Source organism: Macaca nemestrina, chromosome 10 (assembly GCF_043159975.1).
Source record: "Macaca nemestrina isolate mMacNem1 chromosome 10, mMacNem.hap1, whole genome shotgun sequence".
NCBI classification, from domain to species: domain Eukaryota; kingdom Metazoa; phylum Chordata; class Mammalia; order Primates; family Cercopithecidae; genus Macaca; species Macaca nemestrina.
Window position 1 is genome coordinate 81,240,802 of NC_092134.1, and position 13,397 is coordinate 81,254,198.

The following is a 13,397-nucleotide window of genomic DNA, read 5'->3' on the forward strand; positions in this document are numbered from 1 at the left end:
CTTGTCCCCACCAAGGATCTCCCCAAGTAAGTTCCACCCCTTCCAGCTTCCCGGCCCTGCTTCCTGGCCTACCCTTCCTACAGGGAGCCACCTGGGCTCTGCCTGTCTCTCCCTCCACAGTCACCACCCCAGCCCTAGAGTCCAGGTGCCCCTGCTGCTCCCACCTCAGACCTTGGCCTGGGAGACACCAGCCTTCCCCACCCTCAGGGAATTCCTCAAAAATCAAAAACCTCATATCATGGGTCCATCCACCATACACACACACACACACACACACACACACACACACACACATACAAACACACACATATACATGCTCTGTCCTCCCCTCCTAACCCCTTGCCCCCACCTCCCTCTCTGTAAGGAAACGGGAGACTGAAATCCCTCCAGCCCAAGACCTCTATGAATCTGAGGTTTCTCTCCACAGCCTCAGGTCGGGGCTCCCGCCCCGGATGCAGCCAAGTCTGGAGGCAGGCTGACCACAGGGCACACACCCTCCTGACTGGCCTCTGGATCCTGAGGAGGGGGACGGCTGGCCTTGGTAGCATTCCCCACTCCACTTTCCAGAATCTCCCTCAGCCCCACCTTGGTAGAAGTCACACTCCCCTCTTCTCTCTCCCCAGCATCTCACAGAGAAGACACTTGGATGGGCCACAGGCCAAAACTGGGCCAAAACCCTGGAGAGGAGGACCTGGCTCAAGGCCATATCACATTTCCATGTCATTTTCCAGTGGCACCAACTGAGCTGGACAGGCATGTGGCTGGACAATCCCCACCCAGGAGGCAGGGCAAATTCCCAGAGTACCAGGTCACTGAGCCATCTCTGGGGTAGGGCTCCCAAGGACTGGCTGGTTCTGGAATGATGCCGCTGGGATGCCAGATGCCAGCTGCTCCCCCTGCCTGCCCCAGCCTCAAAGAAAGCCTTGTCCCTCCCAGACCATCACACATTCCCTGCTCTTGGAAGCCTTACCTGGTCAACCCCACCCAACTTTTACCACTTACTACACCACTTACTTCGCGTACCCTCAGCACTTCGATCCCAAGTTACCCTGTGCTCATTTGCCCTTGTTTACGTGTTACTTTGCAGATATTCTCACAGAGCTACACATGCCATGATCATCACTAGTTGCAGGAGTCTCCAGTGTTCATTAAGCCTATTTTGCTGGAGGATTAGTCCCTGCCCTTAAAGAGTGCCAAAGAAGACTTTGGGATCTAAGTCACATCTCCCCTGCTGCAATTTTTTTCCTTTTGATAATCAAGCAATCTCACTGATAAAATTCTCAACAAGGGGCAGCTCTCCCCATGAGCAAGTTCTTGCCTTGACTGCCAGGGAGGCCCCAGCTAAGGTTATACTGGGAAAGGAATCTCTGCGAGTACCTGTAAGAGGTCAGCTTCTCCTCAAAGGAAACCTCTCCAGCTGGTGTACTGCAAACCCTTCCAAGACCAAGTTCCCTTCTCCTAGCCTCTAGAACCTGCCTGTGTGCCAGTGCTGTGTCCCCAGTAACACACACGAGTCTCTCCCTCAGAAGCCACAGAAAGATGCAGAGAGAGACCAACCTGGGATTGATTCTCCGCCCTAGCACTTACTAATTGTGTGGACATAACTGGTCTGGACCTCAGCTTTGCTATCTATAAAATGAGAACCATTTTATAGATATGAACACTTGAGGAGAGTCATAAAGATTGAAGTTGATCTGTGCTGTGCCTGGCACAGAGGCCTCCCTCAGTAAATGGCAGCCATTGCTATTGGGATGCCCCTACACCCCTTGCCCCTGCCCACCACTGGCCTTCACTTAGGCCCACACTGAGGATGTGGCTGTTGTGTTGGGGGAAGGAAAGAAAGACCATGCCTGGGTTGCAGGGCCCCCACCCCCAACTGGTCTGCTTTTGTGGGAAGGCTTTTTTGATGCCTTCACCCTACCCCTGGGCTGATTGACTAAGTGTCCAGCATCATGAGGAAAGAAGCAGGATTCAGGGACACTTGTTTCAGCCCTGAAACTCATCCAGGCCTAGGTCCAGATGAGAGGCATGCCTGGGAGGCCTTCCCTTGTACCCTTGCCTGTCCTGCAGCACCCTCCAGCCTGCAGGCCACTCCTGGGTGGCATAGCACCTTGGATGTCAAGTGTGGGCCTTCCCAGGCACATGGCAGGAGGGGGCACTTGTGTGGGTTGTTGGTGGCAGGAAGGGATGTGTCTCCAGCTGGATCTGGGTTCTTCCATTTTGGGGCCTAGCCATGCCAGGACAGTGCACATGGGCACTTAGTGTGAATCTCATGATGGGGCAGAGGAGGAGCAAGGCAAAACCAGGGAGTCCCCAGGCCCCTGCTTCTGCCCTGCCCAGAGACAGTGGAGCAGGTGTCTCCAGCTTCTTAATCTCAATGCACAGTAAGAAATATATTTAACAGCAACCAACAGACACATACATTTACAAAACGATACTCTGTATTGCACTGGGATGGTTTTCTATCCTCACGACCCTCTAGTGAGTTGCAGATGAGTCTGAGAAATCCCGCTATAAGTAACGTAAGCAAGCCACAGTCCCTGGCTGGCAAGTGAGGAAATGCCCCACCGGGACAGGGACACTGAGGTAGCAATGAAAACAGCCAGTGCAACCACTCCTTCCTTTTCCCCCTGCTCAGCCCCTCATGGGTGAGGAGAGAAGCGGCCAAGCCGAGGACTCCATGAGAAAGATGCCGGAGCTGCCCCACTCTGCAGCAGGTGCTTCCCCTGGATTCTCACTAATCCTCACGACAGCCATGAGCACCAGCAGTTATCTCTTCCATTTTGGAGAGGGGGCAATGCAGGCTCAGAGGCTTTAAAAAGATGTACTGTGTGCTTGCTGTGTGCCGGCAATGTTCTGAATGGTTTATATAATGCACAGCGCTTATCTAGTCCCCAGAGCAGCCCTAGGCAGCCGGTACCGCTGCACCGGCACTTGGCAGAGCAGGACGCCACAGCTTCCCCAGCCCCCCGCTCAAGGTCTCACGGCCAATTGCAGACCTGCATCTCTCAACCCAGAACACCTTTAAGAAGTCCCTCCTGCCCCAGGCAGAGGCCTGGGCTTCCCTGCAGATCCAGGTGAACTTCAGCTAGGAGGCCTGCCTGTAAGTGGGGAACATCAATGGGAGGGAGCAGATTGAAAGCTAGAAGAGAATATGAATGAACAGCTGTGGCTGTGGGCTCACAGAAAGGGGGCAGCCCCTCCTGCCCAACTCTCCTCCTGAATCCAGAGGCTATTTTAGTTTAATGTTGATCATAAAAGAAATATTGATGGTGTAGCTGAATCAGCCTCCGTGGTGGCCTCCATGCAGGTAGCCTGCTCTGGACCCTGTGGTTCCCTGGCTGCTCCAGATGCCCTCACTCCCCAAGGTCAGCTGCAGACCAGAGCCTCCTGGGCACAGAGAGCCCTGCTCAGAAGGGACATTTCCATTCGCAGAGGTGAGAGGTCCTGCGGGTTTCATGATAGAAATGCAAAACCCTGTCTTTGGGACCTGATGTGGATCTGGCTGCCAGCGTTCAGGGTCACCTGTGGGGAGGGGCAGCAGCCACCCAGCTTTGCCGGAGACAGAGGGCAGGGCCAGACCTCGGGCTTCCCACCCAGGATGCCATCAGCCAGCTGAAATTCCAGCCTATGCCGGCACCCCAGGGCTGTTGGGGAGGGGCGGGATTTATGACTTCCCCACCCCCCACAACACCCCAATGAGAAATGTGTTGAGTTGGTCAACATCTCTCCGGTCACAGGGCCAGTGCTCCTGAGGCTCCTCAATGATGGGGCAGGAGCCAGGTCATTAGGCAGGGGAGACTGTCATTAGTGCGGGTGATGCCACCACCGCTCAGACAATGGCAAACAGTCATTAGCAGCTGTGTCACAGGGGTGAGGCAATGCTGGCTGGCTGGGGGTGGCGCTTCCCCAGCCACACACTCACACACACACACACATGTTCACACACAAGGAGGAAGCAGACATGCTGAAGCACTCACTCCCACAAGGACATCTAGAGACACACACACCCACACGTGGGGGCATGAGTGGGTGTGTCTGCACACTCACATGCTCACATGTCCACACGCATTCACATGCAGGGTGTGAGGAGGCATGCACTCCCACGTGTTCACACAGTCACATACAGGAGCATGAGCAGACAGCCACATTTGCACACTCACATGTTCACACAGAGGAATGAGTGAGCACAGGGCACAGAGACACATGTTCAAACACTTACAGTACAACAAATTCACACAGGCACACAGGCACACTCGCACGCTCACATTTCCACACTCACACGCAGGGGCTGAGAGACACATGGCCCAGAGAGGGCCACAGTGTCTGGGACACCCCCACCCACACACACCCCAGGGGCAGGGCCCTCGGATCCTCCCCACGCCAGGCACCCAGACACCCCCTACCCTGAGATAGACACACAGAGCCTCGGGGGCCCCCGAGGAGAGACCCAAAGACACCCCCTCATCCCACCCACTCCCTGCTTCAAATGATGCAGCAGTCAGGAAGGAAAAACCCAGTGAAGTGAGGAGGCAGCCAGGCTGCATGGACCTCGGCAGAGGCCATGTCGGCTGTGCCGCCGCAGGGCTCTCCACACTCCCAGCCCTGACGGCCAGCACACACCTGCTCCCAACATGAACCCCCAAGAAATGGGCTGCTGTAGGCGTGTTCTCTGCCCGCTTCCCTGTGGGAGAGGGACAGGAAGCGGGAGGCTGGAGTTGGAGGAGGAGGGGGAGAAGAGCAACTGAAACTCAGCCCCTGGCCCTGGGTTGAATTCTCTCCCGTCCTCACCAGGCCTTCCCCCACCAAGCTGTAGAGTTGCCCTTCAGAAAACACAGGCAGGCAGCGGGAAGAGAGGCAGAGAAAGTGGCGGACACAGCCACGCCAGGCCAAGAGAGTAGCCTGGAACCCAGCCCTCCGCTCTGGGTTCAACGGCTAGCTCCACCACTTACCAGCTGGTAGCATTAGCTTCCTGCGGCTGCTGTAACAGATTTCCATGAATTTAGGGGCTCCACGCAACACAACTGTATTTCTTTATTTAAATAAATCTTACTGGCCGGGCATGGTAGCTCATGCCTCTAATCCTAGCACTTTGGGAGGCTGAGGTGGGAGGATCACTTGAGGTCAGGAGTTCAAGACCAGCCTGGGCAACATGGTGAAACTCCATCTCTACTAAAAATACAAAACTTAGCCAGGTGTGGTGGCACGTGCCCGTAGTCCCAGCTACTCAGGAGGCTGAGGCATGAGAATCACTTGAACCCAGAAGGCGGAGGCTACAGTGAGCCGAGATCTCACCACTGCACTCCAGCCTGGGCGACAGAGCGAGACCCTGTCTCTAAATAAATTAATAAATAGACAGATAAATCTTACTTACTACTGCAGCTCTGGAGGCCAGAAGTTCAAAACAGTCTCACTGGCTGAAATCAAGGTGCGGTGGGGCTGCATTCCCCCTGGAGACTCCACAGGGGAACCCATTTTCCTGCCCTTTCCAGCTTCCCATGGCTGCCCACGTTCCTGGGCTCCCTTCCATCTCCCTCACACCGCCTCAGTCTCCTGCCTCCCTCGTCCAGTTTAAAGGACCCCCGTGATGACACTGGGCCCACACAGATAATCAGGATAGTCTCTCCACCACGGGATCCTTAATCCCATCTGCAAAGTCCCTTCTGCCATGTAAGGGAACATGTTCATGGGTTCCGGGGATTAGGATGTGGACATCTTTGGGAGGCTGTTATTCTGCCCACACTGGGACAAGTCATTTAAGCTCTCAGAGTCTCAGCATCTTCAACTGTAAACTGAAAATAACTCCTCCACATGGGTGGCCATGGGATTTGGAAACCACGTGAGTCCTCAAAGCACTGCGCCTCTCACCCGGGCCACCTCAATCAGCTGCACTGCCCTCTCCAGCTTGGGCTTCCTGAGGATGGCTTTGAAGCAGTGTGTGCCAGGAGAGGGTGAGGAGGGACCCTGAGGCCAGTGAGGGAGTCCGTGTGGACTTGGGCAGGGGCCGACAGTCGGGGTAAGGACTGGGAGGTGCGGGTGTCCACGAGGGTTCCCTGGATCGGGGCGGCAATGAGCCTGTGGTGGGGGAGCCACCCTGAGCTGAGGACACACAGCTGCAGGGACCCAGCACTCAGTCTCCCGAAATGGGCTGCTGTAGGCATGTTTCTCTGCCCGCCTCCCTGTGGGAGAGGCACAGGAAGCTGGAGGCTGGAGTTGGAGGAGGAGGGGGAAGAGAGCAACTGAAACCCAGCTCCTGGCCCTGGATTGAATCTTCTCTCCTGTCCTCACCAGGCTTTCCCCTGCCAAGTTGTGGAGCCGCCCTTCAGAAAACACAGGGGGTGCTGCTCCTGTTTATTCCTGCCCTCCCTCATCTACTGCCATCTGTTTGCAGGGCCTCAAGGCCAATGGGCAGGCAGAGGCCCCAGACCAGCCTGCTATTACCCTGGTAAGTGCAGCCTACAGAATGATGACCCAGCAGATAAACCCCGCATAGAGGAATCGCCTGCTGGAAAACAGTCATTAGCCCCCGATCTCGCCCAGCACTGTTTGCCCTCTCAAGAGGTAGCCAGGGGCTGCTCAGAGGGGAGCTGGGGTTATTGGATTCCCACCAGCTGCCCTGCTCCATCCAGCAGCCCAGGCCGGGAGGCTGATCCTGAGCCCATCTATGCCCACTGACCCAGCCCGCCCCCTCCCTCTGCTCCTCACCTCATCTCCATTGGCTATCCACTGACCCAGCCCGCCCCTCCCTCTGCTCCTCACCTCATCTCCATTGGCTATCCACTGACCCAGCCCGCCCCCTCCCTCTGCTCCTCACCTCATCTCCATTGGCTATCCACTGACCCAGCCCACCCCCTCCCTCTGCTCCTCCTCACCTCATCTCAATTGGCTGCCCGTCCCCAGCCCAGCCCAACCCCAGCTCTTATCCCACCCAACAGAGGGACAGCAAGGCCAAGGAGTGGCAGGGCATCTGGAGATGCTTATTTGGAAGTCCAACTAGTTCCCCTGAGCTTCAGCTGCTGCCTTTATCTGGCCTGATAATAGACCGAAACCATATTCTGCTCCCTGTTAAGCTATCTGTGAGCCTGCCGGGGTGGCAGCGGCACTCTAGCTGCTGAAGGATGAGGCGGGAAATCTGGGCGCAAACCCCATTCCTCTGCAAAATGGGAGTGCAACAGCCCCATGCCTGCCTGCTGGTGCTGAGGAGATGGCATTGGCCACATAAGCAAGCACTTGCTGTTATCCTAGGCACTGATGCTTCCTCCCTGAGACACGGTGGGCAGGGCTGGCCCCCGACTGGCCTTTCACAGACCAACTGCCTTGGAGACTCCCTGCCTGTCACTGCATCAAGGAATCCCCAACAGGTGCTGAAGGAAGCATACAGAAGGATGGGGAGGGGGAAACACAGCTTCCTGCACTTCGTTGGTCTCTGATAAATAGGTGCTGAACGCTTAACGTTCAGTCACGGAGCTCCTACTATATGCCAGGCACTGTGCTCAGTGCTGGAAATACCACACACCACAGTAGATGAAGCTGCCCTTCTCCAGATATGTCCTGAGCCTCCTAGACAGCCATTGAGGACCCCTGGATGGACAGAACATCCTTGCATGGCAGGCAGCCTGCAGGCTGGTGGCTCCCCGCCCTGTGTCAGCTGGAGCAGTGCTTAGCGCCACCCTGGGCTGCTGCCACCCTGGCAGGCCCACAGATCGCTCAGCAGAGAGCAGACTGTGGTTTCGGTCTATTATCAGGCCAGATAAAGGCAGCAGCTGAAGCTCAGGGGAGCTAGTTGGGTTTACAAATAAGTGTCTCCAGATGCCCTGCCACTCCCCAGCCTTGCCGTCCCTCTTTGTTCTTTTCTGAAAGCAGCCCCAGGGAGGAAGAAACCTCCTAAATAGCCGTATACAGTGTCAGGAGTGGAAGGGTGAGGAGGCTGCAACCAGCCGGCAGTTGGCCCAGAGGCAGGGATGGATGGAAAGAGACTCCAGAGCTCAGGAAGTGCTGGTCTCAGGGGCAGGGGGATCCGGAATTGTGGGGTGAACACCCGTCACAACCCTGCCTCGCTTATCTTCGTATTTGCACCACTGCTCAGCACAGGGACGGGCACCTAGTAGAGACTCAGAAATGCCCAAATAGCAGAGGTAAGTAAGATTGGCCAGTTTCTGCAGTGACCAGGATTCCAGGCATAGGAGACTAGGAGGAGGAGAAACAGGTCCTCAGCCCTGTCTAATGGGGGAGGGAGGGAAGAGACCCTTGCCCAAGACAGCCATAGAGAAAGTGCTAATAATAGAGGGCGTGCTGTGTCTTAATTGAACAACTGTTTACTGCATACTTGCCATGTGCCGGTGGCAATACAACAGTGAACAACACAGGCCCTGCCGTGGTGGAGGTTGCTTTTGAGAACTGTCTTGCTCAAAGGACAAGTGAGGGGGCTTCCTGCAGGGAGGAAGCAGGCAGAAGTGGCTGAGGGCCAGTGCGAAGCCCAGAGACAGAGGGAGGGAGCGGAACAGCTGAGTGTTGTCTGAGGTCTAAGAAATGAGGGTTGTAGGAACCTCCCTCGTGGCTCACAGCCAGGCACAGGACCCCTGTTTCCGGTACCTGGCCTTTCCTCCTGGGAGATGACACAGATGCAAGGACGTGGTGTCTCCTGGGGAACCAAGACAGCCTGTGCTGCCCCTTGGCCCTCCCTGCAAGGAGTTGAGCAGCCGGAAGAAGTGAGGCTGTCCTGCCAGTTTCCCTTTGTGCAATCCTCCTTCCTGTTCCTCTCCACCCAGAAGCAGGCCTGGCAGCTGTGCCAAAATGCCACTGGCATGAACCAAGCACCCACACAGTGGGGCAGGGTCTAGGGCTCCCCAGGAAGGCTGGGCCTACCCTACACCTGGACCAGAGGAAACCTACCAACCCCAACATGCTCCCTCCCTGTGTCCCACCTCCAAGGAGAGGGACCTGGGGAGCCTATGGCTTGGTCCCGCTCGGCCCCACGTGCATGTCTGACAAAATTCTAGGCTTGGTGGGGCCTCTGCCATCTTGGGGAGGCTTCCTTCTGCTTCTTTGCTTTGCAAGAGGGACCCTAATATTTTCATCCCTCCAAGGCATTTGGCCATGACCAGACGCTGGGCCAGAAGCTGAAGGAGCAGGAAGCCAGGCCTAGGAGTCAAATGGCACTGGTCTACCTGACCCCTCCAGGCAGAGGACCCAGTGTTGCAACTCATCCCAGTGAGCCCAGCACAGCCTAGCAAGGGTGGGGCAGGGGCCCCAAAGCTGGCTTCCAGAGATGGGGGGACACCCTGACCTCCTTCCACATCCCGCCTGGGCTCTGTCACTCTACAGCATCCCAAAGCTCTTGCGGCTGTCCCCTGTGTCGAAATCCAGTGTAACATGGGCGCTGGGAGGAAGGGTGGCCTTTTACTCATTCCAAAAAGAAATAGTTATCAAACACCTATGATGTCTGCCAGGCACCATGCCAGGCATTTTGACACTGAAGAAACAAAGCCACCACACAGTCCCTGTGCTCACAGAGCTGCGCAGGGGAGGCAGACACAAACACGTAAACACCAACAATAAATAATTACAAATTGGGCTGAGTGCTGCGAAGACGGGAAAGTGTAATTAGCCTGTGCCTACCTCTCCCTGGCCCCAGAGGCTTGGCCTCATTACAGAACACCCATCCCTGCCCAACCTCCCAGCATGCTGCTTGTCTGGGACCGTGGATCGCACTGGCAGCCAAGTACCCAGCAGAGTAAGAGGGTTCACTGTAGTTTGAGGAACATTTGTTGAACTGAACTGGAAAAAAAAAAAAAAAGAATATGTAGTACAACCTAATTGTACAGGCCATTGAGGCCCAGAGAGGCCAAGCATTTGGCCCCAAACCACATAGCTGGTGAGTGGCAGAGCCCCAGACCAGAAACCAGGTCTCCTAAGTCCAGGTCCAGTGTTCCTGCCACATCCCAGGCTGCCCACTGGACAGTCTTGAACCCTTTCACAGCCCCCAGGAATCTGCAGCCTCCTGGCCCATCTCAGATGCCTGCTTTGCAGGTCAGCACTGTCCAATAGGACCGGATGTGATGATGGAATTGTTCTGTATCTGTGCTGTTCAACTCAATCACCTGACACCACTCAGCAGGTGCAGGGAAAGGTGGCCAGTGTGGTGGGGTCGGGGGGTGGGAGAATGGGCAGGGCTGTGGGAGAAAAAGGCACAGTGGAGGTGAGACCCAGCAAGGAAGAAGGATTGGGTTTGACATTTCAAGGAATCTTCCATCCCCAAAGCCACGAAGAGCCCCTAAAGGATACTCTACACAGTAAGGACATGCCTTGATCAAAGCCTCTGCGGGACCCCAAGAGTGTCACTGCTCCTCTGAGCTCTACAGTACCTCCGACACTCCAGCAACACCAGCTGGAGTGGTCATTTATTCATTCGTTGTCATTCTTTGTCAAAACCCCACACAAACAATTTCTCACACCCGCAGCTCATAATGCTGGCCCAGCCTGAAATACCCCTCCCCTCCCCTGCCTGGACAGCTCTTGCTCTTCCTTCAGGCCTGAGCTCACTGTCCCCGTCTGGGAAGGCATTGTAGACACCCTCATCTGGGTCAGTGCCTCTTCCATGTCTCCATAGCCTGCCTGGCATGTGGAGGAGGCTTAATTTCTCTGTCTTTGCTATTAGTTCTCCTTTCTTGACCCTTCCCACACCTACACTTACATCCCCAATCCCCAACTCTGGGACCCTCAGAAATTCTGAGCACAGGTGGGGCACAGTGGCTCGTGCCTATAATCCTGGCACTTTGGGAGGCCGAGGCAGGCAGATTGCTTGAGGTCAGAAGTTCAAGACCAGCCTGGTCAACATGGTGAAACCCTGTCTCTACCAAAAAATACAAAAGTTAGCCAGGCACGGTGGCGCGCACCAGTAATCCCAGCTATTCAGGAGGCTGAGGCGGGAGAATTGCTTGAACCCGGGAGGCGAAGCTTGCAGTGAGCTGAGATCACACCACTGCACTCAAGCCTGGGTGACAGAGTAAAATCCTGTTACAAAAAAAGGGGGGGCCAGGTACAGTGGCTCACGCCTGTAATCCCAGCACTTTGGGAGGCCAAGGCAGACGGATCATGAGGTCAAGAGATCAAGACCATCTGGCCTTTGAAACTCCATCTTTACTGAAAAAAAAAAGATTTAGTTGGGCGTGGTGGCATGCGCCTGTAGTCCCAGCTACTCGGAAGGCTGAGACAGGAGAATTACTTGAACCCGGGAGGCAGAGGTTGCAGTGAGCCAAGATCATGCCACTGCACTCTAGCCTGGGTGACAGGGCGAGACTCCATCTCAAAAAAAAAAAAAAAAAAAGAACTTCTAATCACATAGCCACAGTCTGCCAAAGACTCTCAGTCCCCAGCCTAGGTCCTCCCACTCCCAGGACTTGGCCCCTGGACCAGCCCTGCTCAAAGGGAAGATCCAGAGAAAAGGCTAGGAGTTGCTAACTTCATAAGGGAGATGGCACCAACCCAGATCGTGACCGTAGGTGGGGACATGCATTTAGAAGAGAAGATGGAAGATTGACAGGAACTTGAGCAGGCTCATCTGGGAAGGCTTCTTGGAGGAGTGGCCCTCCTTCCCATCGTGTCCTTCAGTAATACGAAGATTTTCCCCTGTAGATTCCAAACCCTTTGCTGGCTCCCCTGCCCAGAGAGTCCCTGTCTGTCTCCCCAAGAGTCACATCCTGCCCCAGAGCCTGACCCAGGCTAGGATGTGCCCACTGGAACATTCACCCAACAACTATATCTTGCCATCCAGCGTCTCCAGAGACCTGTTGCTCCACGGCCAGGAGGCCTCAGGCCAAATGGGGAGCAGGGCAAAGAGGAGGCGCTGAAACTATGACACAGGGATGCCATTCTCATAAGGACATCCAGCTGGGCTGCAGGGGCACAAACCCTGTTCCCTCTGCCCCCACCCAGGGCAGAAAGGAGGAGCTCCAGGCCGGGACTCTGAGTGGGCAGGTGACCCCGAGAGGGACAGGAAGACAGTAAGACAAGTGAGAGAGAGCACGACAATCGAAAACACAGAGGAGGCGGATGAGAATGCAAGGGAGACAGACCACAGGTTGGGTGGGACTGACATGGAGAAGGAAATGGGAGGAGGAGAGAAAAAAAACAAGAAAACTCCCCCTCACTTCAAGACCAGTTCCAGGAGGCTCTGGCAGCCCAGCCTAAGCCTCTTCCCCATTCCTCGCCTCTAGCCAGCCCTTCCCCTCCTCTGCTCTTTCTCTGCCTCCTGGATCATCAGGATTGTGTCCTGTCACCAGTGACAGGGGAGTGGGATAAAGGGGATAGACTCAAGAGGCAGGAAAGGGAGATGCAGATTCCTGTCCCTGGACCATGTAAGGACTAGAAGGGCAGGGTTCCAGAATCCCAGAGGGTACGGGATACCCAGGTGTCATTTCTAGCTGGGGTTGTCCCATCCTCACCTGAAGCCACAAGCAGGTTTGTTTATTTGTATATCCAGGAGGGAGCTGGAGACTGCTTGGGTACCTAAACATCCTCAGAGAGACTGAAACCTTCCCCTACTTCCATCTCCCACCTCCCAACTCCTGCCAGGCCTCCTGCTTCCCTGGTTGGGGGTCCAAGCCCCCAGGTGGTTCAGGCTCTGTACCAACACCAGGAGAGGGTGATGTCAGGCCCTCGGTGAGGGTGGAGGATGGCACTGGCTGGTACAGACAGCCCTGCTCAGAGACAGCAGCCTGGACCAGGACCCCCAGGGATGCTAGTTCCAGAGTAGAGGGAGTAGAGCGCCTCACTCCAACTGTCCAGGTTCCCATCCATCATAATCGGGTGACCTTAGACTAGGCACTCAAGCCCTCTGAACTTCCTCCTCTGTCAATTGGAGTGATGAGAATTAAAGCATCCACCTCAAGTGGTGGTTGTCGGGAGGATGGAAGGTGAGCTGGGGGAGGAAAGGAGACAAGGGGTGAGGAGGGGAGAGGGAGCAGGTAGGGCTGGGCTGTTTATGGAGTTTTGTTTATTTGGGTTTTTTTTTTTTTTTTTTTTTGAGACGGAGTCTCGCTGTGTGGCCCAGGCTGGAGTACAGTGGCCGGATCTCAGCTCACCGCAAGCCCCACCTCCCGGGTTTACGCCATTCTCCTGCCTCAGCCTCCCGAGTAGCTGGGACTACAGGCGCCCGCCACCTTGCCCGGCTAGTTTTTTGTATTTTTTAGTAGAGACGGGGTTTCACCGTGTTAGCCAGGATGGTCTCGATCTCCTGACCTCGTGATCCACCCGTCTCGGCCTCCCAAAGTGCTGGGATTACAGGCTTGAGCCACCGCGCCCGGCTATTTGGGGGTTTTTTGTGGCTGTTCCTGTTTGGCAGCCAGAGCAGTGACAGTCAAAGACATCTCTACCGACTGCACCCAAGGAAGACTGTC